The sequence below is a fragment of the Microcebus murinus genome, chromosome 17 (assembly GCF_040939455.1).
Source record: "Microcebus murinus isolate Inina chromosome 17, M.murinus_Inina_mat1.0, whole genome shotgun sequence".
Taxonomy (NCBI): domain Eukaryota; kingdom Metazoa; phylum Chordata; class Mammalia; order Primates; family Cheirogaleidae; genus Microcebus; species Microcebus murinus.
Genome location: NC_134120.1, coordinates 41,737,441 through 41,751,291, shown reverse-complemented (window position 1 = coordinate 41,751,291; position 13,851 = coordinate 41,737,441).

Genomic DNA, 13,851 nt, shown 5'->3' with positions numbered 1-13,851 from the left:
AATTATGCTCCCTGAAAGTCAGAATAAATTCTGATAAGAGGGGCAGGGGGGATTTATGTGAATTCACAAAGAATACTTTAAACATTTCATATTGATTCTTAAAACTGTTTACCATTTAGATTTTCGAGTGAGATTTTAAAAAAGTGTCAAATCTTTGCTACAAATTTGAAAACTGAGACTTTGTACACAGATGTGCTACATATAATCACTCTGATTCTAAGAAAATTGAGTCAGAAGTGTTTACGAGGCCTCAGGTGTGAGATCCACGGGAACCCACAAAGGGTGGTGCTCCTTAGGGGTACTGGCGGGTGGGGGGACATTTGTCAGGCCCACTCTTTGCAGGTTGCCCTAGGCTCATTAGCAGTCTCTGCATGGCCGTGGCAGTTTCCCGTCACCATTTTACAAAGTGCCAGCAAAATTTGGTTACCACGGTTTCTCAGACTCTTTCCCTTGTTTCTGGCTGGCTGATGTGCTGGCAGTCCAGTCCCTAAGGGATGACTGTTCAAATCAAGGCAAAGGCCACCCTAATTGGCACCAACTCATACACTTATTAGTACTCTAAGCAGAATGGCTTAAAATTGACCAGGGATTAACTCTTTATCTGCCAGATGTGGTTTTTCTTATTAAGTATTTCTAATTATCTTTTTTGTACTTGAGACAGTATTTCTGATCTTCCTACAATACTCTCAGCCCTGTGTAATACCCAGCTACTTGTCAGGCTTTTCTCTGGACTAGGGCAACACATTTCTAATAGATTTGTCTGTGGCCATGTATACAGAACATGGTGAAGGAGGAAAGCCACTATAAGATGCTTGTGGTAGGGGGCTGGCAGGGGGTGGGAAGACTTGGGGGCTGTAATAGTTTCTAAGATGAACTGTTTTGACCTGGTCCTAGATCCAAATTGGAGCTGGGGGATCTAATTTTTTCCCCCATTGATATCTTTAAAAGGGCTTCATTCATTTAAAAATGAAATAACAATTTATTAATTAAATCTTTTTGGCTTTCTTACTGTATAGCCTTATGATCTTTGGGGAGAGGATAGTTACATGGCATGGTCATTTAAAATTGGTCTTCTATGCCAGACAACCTTGTGAATTTGTATTTGAATAGCCTTGTGAAGTCACAGGTCAGTAACACACGAAGAAACTGAGAGAAGGGTAAGTGACAATTATGAGTACTTAGCAGAAGCTAGCTAACTGACACAACTTTGTTTACAAATTTTTAATCTACTTCGCCATATTGTTTTCCCGTGGTGCTGACGTATATCTTTGGGATTTGTGGACTGCTCCTCCCACCCTTGCCCTCGGAACTTTTAATATTTCCTCATGTGTTCAGAGATTGGAAACTCAAACAAAAGCAGTAAAAATGCCAGCAATGCCTCAGTACCAGACGGGAAGTGTCTCCAGGCTGGTAGGGGCAGATTCAATCGCAACTCATAAATCTTACTTTGCTTTCCATGAATCTCAGCCTCGTGATTTCCCCCCAGAGCACTTATATATCAGTATGTTCATTAAAATCAAACAAACAAACTGAGCAACTGCAGCAGCAGCAGCAGCAGCAGCAGCAGCGACCATCATAACTAAAGGCTTAACAGAGCTCCGTTCCCTTTGCAAAGTGGCTTTACCTTACGGTGGTAATTCATGGTAGTTTCCAGAAATACAGTTCACCACCAAATGAGTAAAAAAATAGTGGTCAAACAACAGCACGGAACCAAAATGTTTGATTCCTGTTCCTTATTGAGGTAAATTCGAGAAAACCTGTACTTCTCATGGCTGTTGAATCTTTCACAAATACTAAAATCTGTCTCTGTGCCCCTGGGCCCGTGGATTTTCACGTTGGGTACAGCACGGGTTTTCACGTTTGGTATGGTAGGCGCATTTTTCTTGATTTAAATCCAGGCAGACCCTGCTTTGGCTGGGCAGTCGTACTCCGCTGACATTTAAGGCAGGAATTCCCTGGGAAAATAGTCAAGAGATTCTTTTGGTGCGGCTGGCCGGGCTCCAAAGGGTTTAGGATTCCCCTCTCTAGGCAAATAGAGAGAGAGGAAGGGAGGGAGGGAAAGAGAAAACAGAAGGACTTTATTGAGTGGCTGTATTTCATCTGAATCTTGTACAAAAAACCCAGAAATGTGGTTGGATGACTGGATACTTTTCTAACCCCTTATCTCTTACCCAGATAATATGACAGCTCAGAGTTTGGTTGGGTGTTTTAAAGGCAGCTTGGACATCCACAGTGGAAAATCAGTTTTTTGGGGGGAAGCAAAGAACTTTGGGATCTAGTGGGTTGGACCAAAATGTTTGAAATGGCCAAAAATCTAAGTGTAGTCTGTAGTAGTAATTGGTCCAAAATTTAAATGAAATGTGAACATATTAAGAGCTAAGCCAACGTTTTGGTGATCACTATTACCTACAGGGATCGTTACAAAAAGGCTCAGAATACTCATGTTTTTAGCAGACTAACAAAGATATTCCCAGATTTGAGGTCAGAACAAGGTGTTTAAAATCCTGTGCATAAGGGGTATGGCAGGCAGACCAGGACAAAAAGCTAGATGGTTAAAAAAAATGCTTTTAAGATAATGCTAGACAAATGACTGATCCTCAACAATCAAGTTTTTAGAAATGCTGTTTGATGACCCCCCTCTAATAATTCAGGCAAAATTTTCTCCTGCTTCGTTCTAAATGATTATAAATCCTTCTCTTTAACCTCTTCCATCCTTTTTCCACATTCATACAATCAGAAAGGCACATCTGAAATTTACAGTCCTTACAAGTGTCAGATCTCATCATTACTGGTTTCATCTTACCTGAATGTTCTTCCCTTTGCTACACTTGGCCTCTATTCCTGCTGTAGGGACCATGCTGTGGCCACACCTTGTCAATTTGCACCTTGGAGCCAATTAAGGTTCTCCTCTCTCTCTGTCTCATGAGTCTCTGATTTTTCTTTAAACAGTGCTCAGTATTTATCTGCTCCACAAAACTTGCCCATTGCAAACTTGCTTGGATCTAGTCAATTAAAAAACCCATAACAACCTGCAAGCCTATGTGATACTCTGTAGTTATAATTAGGTAATATGCTCTACTTGTGTCATTCACTGGTGTTTTGATGCTAATTTAATCCTTCTAAAAAGTTTATATCTAAATATAAGGTCGTGGGTTATATATGGCCTATTACATTTCTGACACTGATGATGATGATAAAGTGATGGTAATGATTTTGGCGAAGACACCATTGTGTAGTAGAAGAAGAAGGCTAAGAGTTGGCCATCTTGACTCCATCATTTATTGTTGGCTGTAGACCACTTACCCTCTCTGAGCCCTGTTTTCTTCATCTGTAAAATGAAACAGATAATTATCTCTGTCCTGTGCTTTTGCAAATTTATGGGAAATCTGCGATGCCCATAAATTCCTACCCCATTCTGGTTTTGAACCATTTCTTATATGCTTCTGTAATACTTTGTTTTCCCAAATCCCATCATAGAAGTGTTCCCAGCATGCTGGAATCACTTGTTACTTATCTAGCTCCATCACTAGTATGAATGGCAATGAACGTGGGAATGTTCTCTTAGTCATCTTAGTAATTAATGAGTCTTAATAATTAAATACTATATCCCTGGCACCTAACATAGATCCTAGCAAGGCACATTGTAAAGACTGAAAAGCATTGTGGGGTAGACAAGTGAACGTGGCTTAAATAAGGTAGTGTTGGTCAGGTGTGGTGGCTCACGCCTGTAATCCTAGCACTCTGGGTAGCCGAATCTGGAGGATCCTTTGAGCTCAGGAGTTCGAGAGCAGCCTGAGCAAGAGTGAAACCCTGTCTCTACTAAAACAATAGAAAGAAATTAGCTGGACAACTTAAAAAAAATATATATATATATAATTATCTGGGCATGGTGGCACATGCCTGTAGTCCCAGCTACTCGGGAGGCTGAGGCAGGAGGGTATCTTGAGCCCAGGAGTTTGAGGTTGCTGTGAGCTAGGCTGATGCCAAAGCATTCTAGCCCAGGCAGCAGAGTGAGACTCTGTCTCAAAAAAAAAAAAAAATAAGGTAGTGTTAGCAGGAGTGTTTTGCACCCACAGACACAACCCCTAACATTTATATATCCAACATGAAATTTTGGTATTTTTCCTTCTGTATCAAATGGCATTTCCATTCTCCCAGCTACCTGGGCTGAGAAATTGGGAGTCATCCTGACTCCTTAGAACTCCACATCACAATCAGTCACTCGATGTTGTAATTATCTCTTGCATCTGTCTCCTCTTTTTCACACCATTGCCACCTTCTTAGTTCAGGACCTCAGTGATTTACACTTGGATTATTAGCCCGCCAGAGGGCCTCCCTTCCACAGCCATGTACCCCTCCAGCCCACCATCGCTGCGGGAATCAGCTTTCCAATGGATGAACCTGAAACTGACCTTGTGACTCTATCGCTTAAAACCCTGCAGAGGCTCTCCTTGTTTTTCAGGTGGAGCCCAGACTGCTGACTTTCACAGAGCCCCTAGTATTGACTGCAGGTTCTCTCTCCAGGCTCACCTTTCAACTTCCCTGACACCCGCTTTTCTCTCTACTTACATGGGGCTGTATTAGTCTGCATGCGCTGCCTAACAAATCAGACTGGGTGGCTTAAACAACAGACATTCATTTTCTCATAATTCTGGAAGCTAGAAGTTCAAGATCAAGGTAATTTGGAGAGTTTGGTTTTTCCTGAGGCCTCTCTTACATTTTCTCTGAGTGTGCACTTCTCTGGTGTCTTTCTATGTCCTAATGTCCTCTTCTTGACATTTGAGGTTGGGGAGGGGCACATAATTCAGTGCATAACAGGGACCTTTCCAACAGAAGTCCTGGGGCTTCTGGGACACTCTTTCTTCCTTTCTCTGCCTAGATAACTTATACCTTGTCCTTTAAAATTCAATTTAAGTTTCACTTTCTCTGTAAAACCTTCCCTATTCCTTTAATTTTATTTAGATGTCATTTCTCTTTTTTCTATAGCATCCTTCTAAAATAGCTTCATACCACCCCAATTTCCAAGCATGTAATTGTTAAATTGCCTGCATATTCCTCCCCCAAAAACATGGGTTGCCCCAGTAAGGAGGTACAAGAATCCAAGGCCTTTATCAACAGTAATTGACAACACACTAGGAATTGTGCATGGGGTTGCATTACTTATTATAATAAGGTTGTGTTAGTTTTAATTACACTGCCCTATAACTAATGGTTTACTTCTCTATCCTTACTTCAAGAAACATGTTATTGAGGGCAGAGATTGTGTGCTAGTTGTTTATGTCAACCTAGAAAATAAAATGTGGTCAATACATTTTGGTTGGTTGAATGAATAAATGAATGAATGAGTAGTTTACAAAAGTAGTTTCATTTTTTTTCAGTATGTTTACTTGATAAGCAGAGTCTTACTTCCCTGGTTTAGATCTGAGTTAATGGGGAGTTTAAGTGACTTGGAAGGTCAGAGGTTAATTGAACTGGGTCTTTCATACTATTGAACTAGAACATGACCTGTCTACTATGCAGCTGTTGCTACTTTTTGAGCATATTAATTCCTTCAGGGTACAAGTGTACCTTTTCATATATTATCCCATTTATCTAAGAGACACATAAAAAAGTGTGTGCTTTGATCTTCTCTTGAAAATAGATTAATAGTTTGTAGAGAAACTGGTTAATTTCAGAATCATTTGTTAAATTAAAACACAGAATCCTATGCTGGTTAACTGGTTAGATTACTTTTTTTTAAAATAACATTCTCATTTCAAGTGGGAAAGACTTCTTTAAGAACAATTTAGTAAACCAGTGATGTACTGACATAATGACCTATGATTTGCACTAATACTAAGAGTAGTTGATACAATAGAACATTGTAACAAGGTCTAAATAATTTCATAGTTGTACTCAGTATGTACTTTATATTTTTGTTGTAATAATTTTCTGAGTGTAAGAGTGAAAAAAGAGCCATGCAATTTCACAAATATTTGGTGGTTTTTGGAAGAGCTGTTGTAGCTGAATAATAAGGACAAAAATTAGAGAGTGAGGGTGGGATGTATAAATCAGTGGACTGGTCAGCTAAGGATGCATATCAGATTGCACAGAAGTAAAAATTACAGCTCCCTGTGCACCATTCTCAAAGTTTTCTAGTTCAGTAGATCTGAAGTGGGACTTCAGCTTCTATAATTTTAAAAAGCATTATGAGTGATTAAACCTCTGATTAAAAATCATTATTAATGTATATCTATCACTTTATTTGTTTGATTGGTGCAGTAATGAAGAAAATAACATTAGGGTAAGTGTTATGGGCTGAATTGCATTCCCCCCCAAATTTTTATGTTGAATCCTAACCCCCAATGTGACTATATTTGGAAAGAGGGCCTTTAAGTGAATAATTACGGTTAAATGATGTCATAAGGATGGGGCCCTAATCCCAAAGGGCTGGCGTCCTTATAAGAAGAGAAAGAGACACTGGAGTCTGTCCCCTGCACTTGCACAGAGGAAAGGCGATGTGAGGACACAGTGAGAAGGAGGCTGTCTACTAGCCAGGGGGACAGGCCTCTCCAAAAACCAATCCTGCAGACATCTTGGTCTTGAACTTCTAGCCTCCAGAGCTGTGAGAAATAAATGCCTGTTATTTAAGCCACCCAGTCTGTGGAATCTTGTCATGGATGGTCAAGCTGACTAAAAATAAAGTAGAGGACTTTATTTCTAGGGTACTGGAATCTATTTCTAGGGTACTGGAATCTAACCAAGTAAGGAGAGAATCAATAGCAGTGAATAGGAAAAAATGAAAACTATTAAAGAGAAAGGTACAGTTGAGAAAGCCAGAATCTGGAAAACATGAGAACTGGCACTTCAGAGAGGTGGTCAGCCTTGGAGAGAACCACATCATAGCTTTTCTACATATTTCTTCATTCTATCTTCCTAAAGTCTCTGTGCAATAAGCAGATGAGGAAAAGTGATTTCATCAGGGCCAGGTTTGTACAGCCATGAAATGGAAGACCTAGGACAAGGAGCATGTCCTAATTAGAGTTTCCTGATGAGCTCTCTTCTGCGCATCATTTCCCAAACTACTATCATTTTGGTGCCACTTTAGCCATGTCTAAGTCGACTCCTTACTAATATTTTATTTGTATGCACATACATATATTCAACTCAGATTTTTACATCAATATATGCAACAACATCACAGGTTTGACATGCTGGTTATATTTTTATAATGCATATTAAATTCAGTCCATGCCCTTCAGAAAAGTCCATTCCGTGTACTGTGTAAAGCCATCATGCATACCTTCAGTGGCCCGTATACTGCCTCCAAGATGAGGAAGGACACTCTTTGAGAAAAAAGGGAAGGAAGAGAGGATTCAGGAGGAAATGCCTTGTATTAAGATGGAGATGAAGGTTTCTGTGTATCTCATTTGAAGGTGGTAAAAAATAGCCCCTCAGGCTGTGCAGATCAAGGAGTGTTTGATATGGCATCACAGGAATCACTACAGAATTCATTACTTTTGAATCTAGGTTTTGCATTTTTCAGGTGAAGGTTTGGGCCCTGCTGTCTATGGGTACCTATCATGCAGATCAGCAAAGGATGAAGGTAGCACTACTGCCCTTAGACTTAGGCAATGAGGGCCCATGCTCTGGGTCCCTGTTTAAGAATGCTCTGCCCCTCCTCTGGGTGCACCGTCCTTTTCCTTGGGTGCAGCCTCTAGACCACACTCCCCATAGGCTGAGCTCTCTGGAATTCTCTGCTCTCAGGGCCTGGTCTAGCCTCTTCTTTTGCATCTCTCCCTCCACCTGAACTACACTACTGATGTCTACAACCTTAGAGCCCAGTTGTGATCAATGGACAGCTGTTGGCAGGTGTATATGTAGGGACCGTGGACTGAGGTGTTCACACACATGCACGTGAGGCTCCTCGTGGTGCAGAGTGGAACCAGGAGTGGAGGCAGAAGGGAGGGACTCAGTCATACAAATAATAGAAATGGACTTGATTACCCCAGGCTCAGATAACTGAGCAGAAGAGAGAGAAGCAATGCCCAGAGAGCAGTAGCGACAGTTCAAAGAGAACATGTGCTGCAAGTTCCATCATCAATACCTACTTATCACTTCCTAGTAGGAATGAAATTATCTGGACTAGGAAATATTGTGATGAAGACTCCACTTAAAGTGGGAATGTTGAACAACTGCAGACCAAGAGATGGAGCACTGTGTCTGATTAGTACCCATGGCCAGATTCATAGCAGTCACCAGTGTGACCATTTTGACACAGACCCAATTGGAACAGGGCAAGGTGGAACATAGAGGAAGAGTAGTAAAATTAGTGGGCACAATACAACAAAAAGGGATGGGATGGGATGAACACACAAAATGTTCCCTTGCTTGCATTTGGCTAAGATTTTCATCAATTCTTTGGGGAAAAAAAAATAGAAGTCAACGTAGAGAGGACACTAATTCTTGGTGGTTTGGATTTCAATCAGATGCATCTATATTGAACAAACTCTACCTCTCAGATACTAAGGAAGACATAGGCATACATAAAATAGTGTGCAAATCACTTCCTGAGGTGATTGACTGGGAGAAGGGACTTCTGGTAGAAAAGATGAAACATAGAGATTTGGGGTAATTTAGAGACTATGCTAAGGAAGGTATATGATATATAAATAAGAAGATTTTGGCCAGCTAGGAGTACATTTGAAGCTAGCATGAGTTTGTAGGGAGATCATCAAGATTCTATAGCTTTCTTTAGTTTTTTTTTTTTTTTTTTTTTTTTTTTTTTTGAGACAGAGTCTCACTTTCTTGCCCAGGCTAGAGTGAGTGCCGTGGCGTCAGCCTGGCTCACAGCAACCTCAATCTCCTGGGCTCAGCGATCCTACTGCCTCAGCCTCCCGAGTAGCTGGGACTACAGGCATGCGCCACCATGCCCGGCTAATTGTAGCTTTCTTTAGCGACGCTCTGCAGTTGTGGGGAGGAATAGGAAAAATGGGTGGAGGCAGCTGGACCAAGCTTGGCACAGTGCCCACTTAAGAAAAATCCAGTGCCTGGTGAGAGCAACATTGACGTGGCTTAACATGCTGCCTGGGCTAATCATTGTCAGCATAATCACTAATGATTGTGTTTGAGCTCTTACTAATATGCCAGTTTCAGTTCTTAAGTCTTTAAATGGATCATCTCTGGGCTGGGCAGGAGTCATGTGACCATAAGAGAGTTAGCAGGCTGGATAAGAAGGAAAGGCAGAGTGATTCCAGGGCTTGGTGAAAGTTCCAGAAATTTGTGTTCAGTTGTCTCAAGTTATACTGGAAATGAATGGAATTTCAGTATGAGAAATGTAGCTCTAGAGATTTGACAATTCCAGAATTAATATTGTTAAAATGTCCATACAGATTTCATGCAATCCCTATCAAAGTTCCAATGACCTTTTTTGCAGAAATAAAAAAAAATTCCTAAAATTTGCATGGAACCACGAAAGACCCTGAATCAAAGAAATCTTCAGCAAAAAGAACAAAGCTGGAGGTTTCACACTATCTAACTTCAAAATATACTAAAAAGCTATAGTAATCAAAACATCATATTACTGGCATAAAAATAGATGTATAGACCCAAAGAATAGAACAGAGAGCCCAGAAATAAATACTTATATTACAATCAATTTATTTTGACAAAGATGTCAAGAACACAAAATGGGGAAAGGACAATTTCTGCAATAAATGGTGTTGGGAACACTGGGCATTTCCATGGTAGAGGAATGAAATTGGACCCTTATCTCATACCATATATAAAAATCAAAATGGAATACAAACTTAAATGTAACAGCTGAAAGTATAAAACCACTAGAAGAAAACACAGGAGAAAACTCCGTGACATTGGTCTGAATTTTTTTGGATATGACCCCAGAACCAAAGGTTATAAAAGTGAAAATAAACAAACAGGTTCACATTAAAGTAAAAAGCTTGTGCACAACCAAGGAAACAGTCAACAGAGTGAAAAGATAACCTATAGAATGGGAAAAATATTTGCAAAACATACATCTGATAGGTAGTTAATATCCAAAATATATAAGGAATTAAAATGGCCCAATAGCAAGAAAACAAATAACCTGGTTAAAGAAAGAACAAAGGATCTAACAGACGTTTTTGAAAAGAAGAGATACAAATGACTAACAGTATATGAAAATATGCTCTCCATCACTGTAATCAAAAGAGAAATGAAAATTAAAACCACAATAAGATGTCATTTCATACCTTTTAGAATGGCTATTATCAAAAAGATGAAAGGTAAATGTTGATGAGAATGTGGAGAAAAGGGAACTCTTACACTGTTGGTGGGAATGTAAATTAGTACAGCCATTATGAAAACAGTATGGAGGTTCCTCAAAAAATTAAAAATAGAGCTACCATATGATCTGGCAATCCCATTACTGGCTATATATCCAAAGGAAATGAATACAGTTTGTTGAAGAGATATCTGCACTTACATGGTTATTGCAGCATTATTCACAAGATCCAAAATATGGAATCAACCTAAGTGCCCATCAATGGTTAAACAGATAAAGAAAAGGTGGTACACACACACACACACACACACACACACACACACACACACACACACACACACACACACAGTGGAATACTATTCAGCCTGAAAAAGAAATAAAGTCCTGTCCTGTGCAACAACATGGATGAACCAGGAGGACATTATATTAAGTAAAATAAGCCAGACACAGAAAGACAAAGACTGCATTGCATGATCTCACTTACATGTAGAATCTAAAAAAGCTGAATTCATAGAAGTAGAGAGTAAAATGGTGGTTACCAGAGGCTGGGGGTGGGGGATTAGGGAGATCAAAGGACACAAAATTCCAGTTAGATGAGAAGAATAAGTTCAAGAAATTTGTGGACATCATGGTGACACAGTTAATGATAATACATCGCACATTTAAAAATTGCTAAGAAAGTAAATTTTAAGTATTCTCATCACACAAAATAAGTATGTGAAGTAATGCGTATGTTAAATAGCTTGATTTAGCCATTCCACATTGTATACATATATCAAAATGTCATGTTGTATACATGAATATATATAATTTTTACTTGTCGATTAAAAGAAACAAATTTTTTTTCTATATGAAGGATTGTATTCAAATGTAGCACTTTTATTTACAAAAGATGAAAACAAGAAGCAACTGAAATATCCACAACAGATGAAGGAATATATAAACAGTGGTATTTCATGGCATGCCATACTTCTCAGCGATATAAAAAGGATGAACTACTCATTTGTCATCACTGATGAATATCAAAATAAATAAGTCTGGCAATTCTATGTCGACTCTGCCAACTGTCCCCATGCCCTGACACACACGGACTCACACGTCTTTACAAAGGATGTTCTCCTGACGAGGCTTCTGTAGGCTTTCTCTCCAGTGCGCGGCTTCTGCTGCTGAGGAGTTTGCACGCCATACAATTGTTTCCCGCCTTACTCAGTTTCTATTCGTGCTGTGCTCCCTGGTGCTGGGCCAAGTGCAAAATGTCTCCTGTGAGTGGGTCACGCATTTCACAGGAGTGGGCCTTTTGGGGACTCACATCTGCCGGGGCTCTCCTGACATGAGACTCTCTTTGAATAGAAACACTCTGCTGAGAAGGTGCTTCATCTTCTGCTCCCCACCAGCAACCTGAGCCGGGTCCCTCAGCTCTGCTGCTGCCATCGGACTGTGGGGCTGGGAGAAATGGGTGACCTGGGTGGCGTCCGGGCACAGCTCTGGCTCTCCTGCCCTGGCGCTGGTCACACTGGGCGCCTTCGCCGAGCTTTGGAGCTGCCTCCGTGCAGCAGGGACAATTGTCCACCTTATGGTTCAGTCATCTCGGTCCTGACCCAGAACTCTAGGGCCTTTTACCAGACACCCAACACCTACCAAAATGGCTGCTCCTCAAACAAATTTAAAAAAAAAACAAACAAAACAACTTAAAAATGAAACAAGGAAAGAAAAAAATGAGACAACTCCAGAATGAACAACCAAGAAGAACTATAGTGATCTTCTCTGAAGCTCATTAAAAATTGTTTAGATTATTTTGACTATTTTGGAATATTTTTCTTGTGGCTGTGTTTGGGAACAGGGTTATAAACAAGACGATCACCCCAAATCCCTTATCTTTAGATATGTGAAATCCATCTTAGTATTTTTTTATTTTGTTTTGAGTTAGGTTCCTATTGATAGAAAAAAAAAGGGCTTAATCCCTCATTATTTAGAATTGAAAAGATCAGTTTTCAAACAAAATAATTTGTCTATCTGTGCTGTGGTTAAGAATTACAGATGTCTGTGACAGTGTTTCCTTCATCAAGCAGGAAAAAAAAATTCAACCCAGACTGGGCTAATCTTTCATTTGGCTGAGGTTTGGCAACATGGCCATATCTGGGAAGCAATGTGCTATCATTTCCAGAAGATCTTAATTGGCAATTGTGATGACTAACTTTCTGACTTAACATGTTTAAAGGCATCTGGAAAAAGAGATGCAGATTTTAGCCCACCTGGCTTGTTTGTGGGTACAGAACAATCTTAATTCAGATATCGCAGAAGTCAGCGGGCCATGTAGGCAGACTCTTCTGTGAAGCTGATTGTTCATGCACGGCAAAACTCTCTTTCAATTACTGAAATCAATTTTTTCCAATGCCTCAAAGCAGGGACCATTCTGAGGCCTTTGAAAGCAATTTTTCATTTTATTTCTTTGCAAACTGACATATCGCTATGTTTTCTTTGTAACAGAAGAGCTGATTGAAAGCAGTTTGCTGCTCAGGCTAGCTCCTGCCTCCCTACTTCTTCCCGCCTCTTCTGTCCTGAGTCCTGGGGTCCCTCTGAGCTGCTCTGTGCCATCGGTTAGAATCCCAGAATGCCTTTCTAAATAGGATATGTGTGGTTGAGTGGCAAATACTGAATGAATTTATGATTTTAACTGAGCAGATTCTTTCCCCAATAACAGCACTGAAGTGATTGTACTGACTCCTTTGTTAATTTGGTTGCTTGGAAGGTTCTAAGAATTAAGCAAATTGTTTTCAAAGAATTTTCATTTTCTACATATGTAGGTCATCTACTCAATATTTATTTCCCAATTTAAATAGTGTTGTAGCTAATATTTTATACTTCCCTCAGTAATCTCTCCACTATAAGACAAATGCATTTTTTCTTTGGTGATAAATGCTAAGTTCATTGCATTTCTCAGAACACAAACATTGATAATTGATAGCCTCTGTACCTCTCTCCAGTCCTGAAGTCTGTGTTATTAGCTTAATATGGAGAGACTGTAGGTGTCTATAATAAAAGGGAAATCCATTGTGCTATTAATATATGACTGTTTCCAAACAAGTTTCGCCTTGTGAATGATAGATTTAATGTACTTTGAATTCTTAAATTTATTACCATTTAAAACTCATATTTAGGAAGCTTGTTGTTAATACTAGAATTTTAGTTACAGATGCAAGTTTGAACCCCCAAAAACTCATATCCCAGAGCCTGCAGAAGTGTATAAAAGATGCTCAGAAAAACATGTCTTGGCCAGCCATGGAGTGGAATGGAAAGTTGGGGGGAATGGGTGGCCTGGTGAAGAGATCCAGGAGTGTCCTTTCCCTGAACACAAGGGCAAGGTCAGTGTGGCACAGGTAGGTGACACCACTTCCTCCTTGTTCTCATAATATGAGAGGATGTGCTGGCTGATCAGCAGTTTTCCAGAACTGCTACCTTGGCTTTCAGGGAGTCTTCCAGAGTATATTTACCAACTCTTGATTTCCAAGAAAATCATTATGACCTGTATAGGTAAATTTTATTGTTAAAGATTAGTCCTGACCTTTTGATTTTATTTTGGGCCACAGACT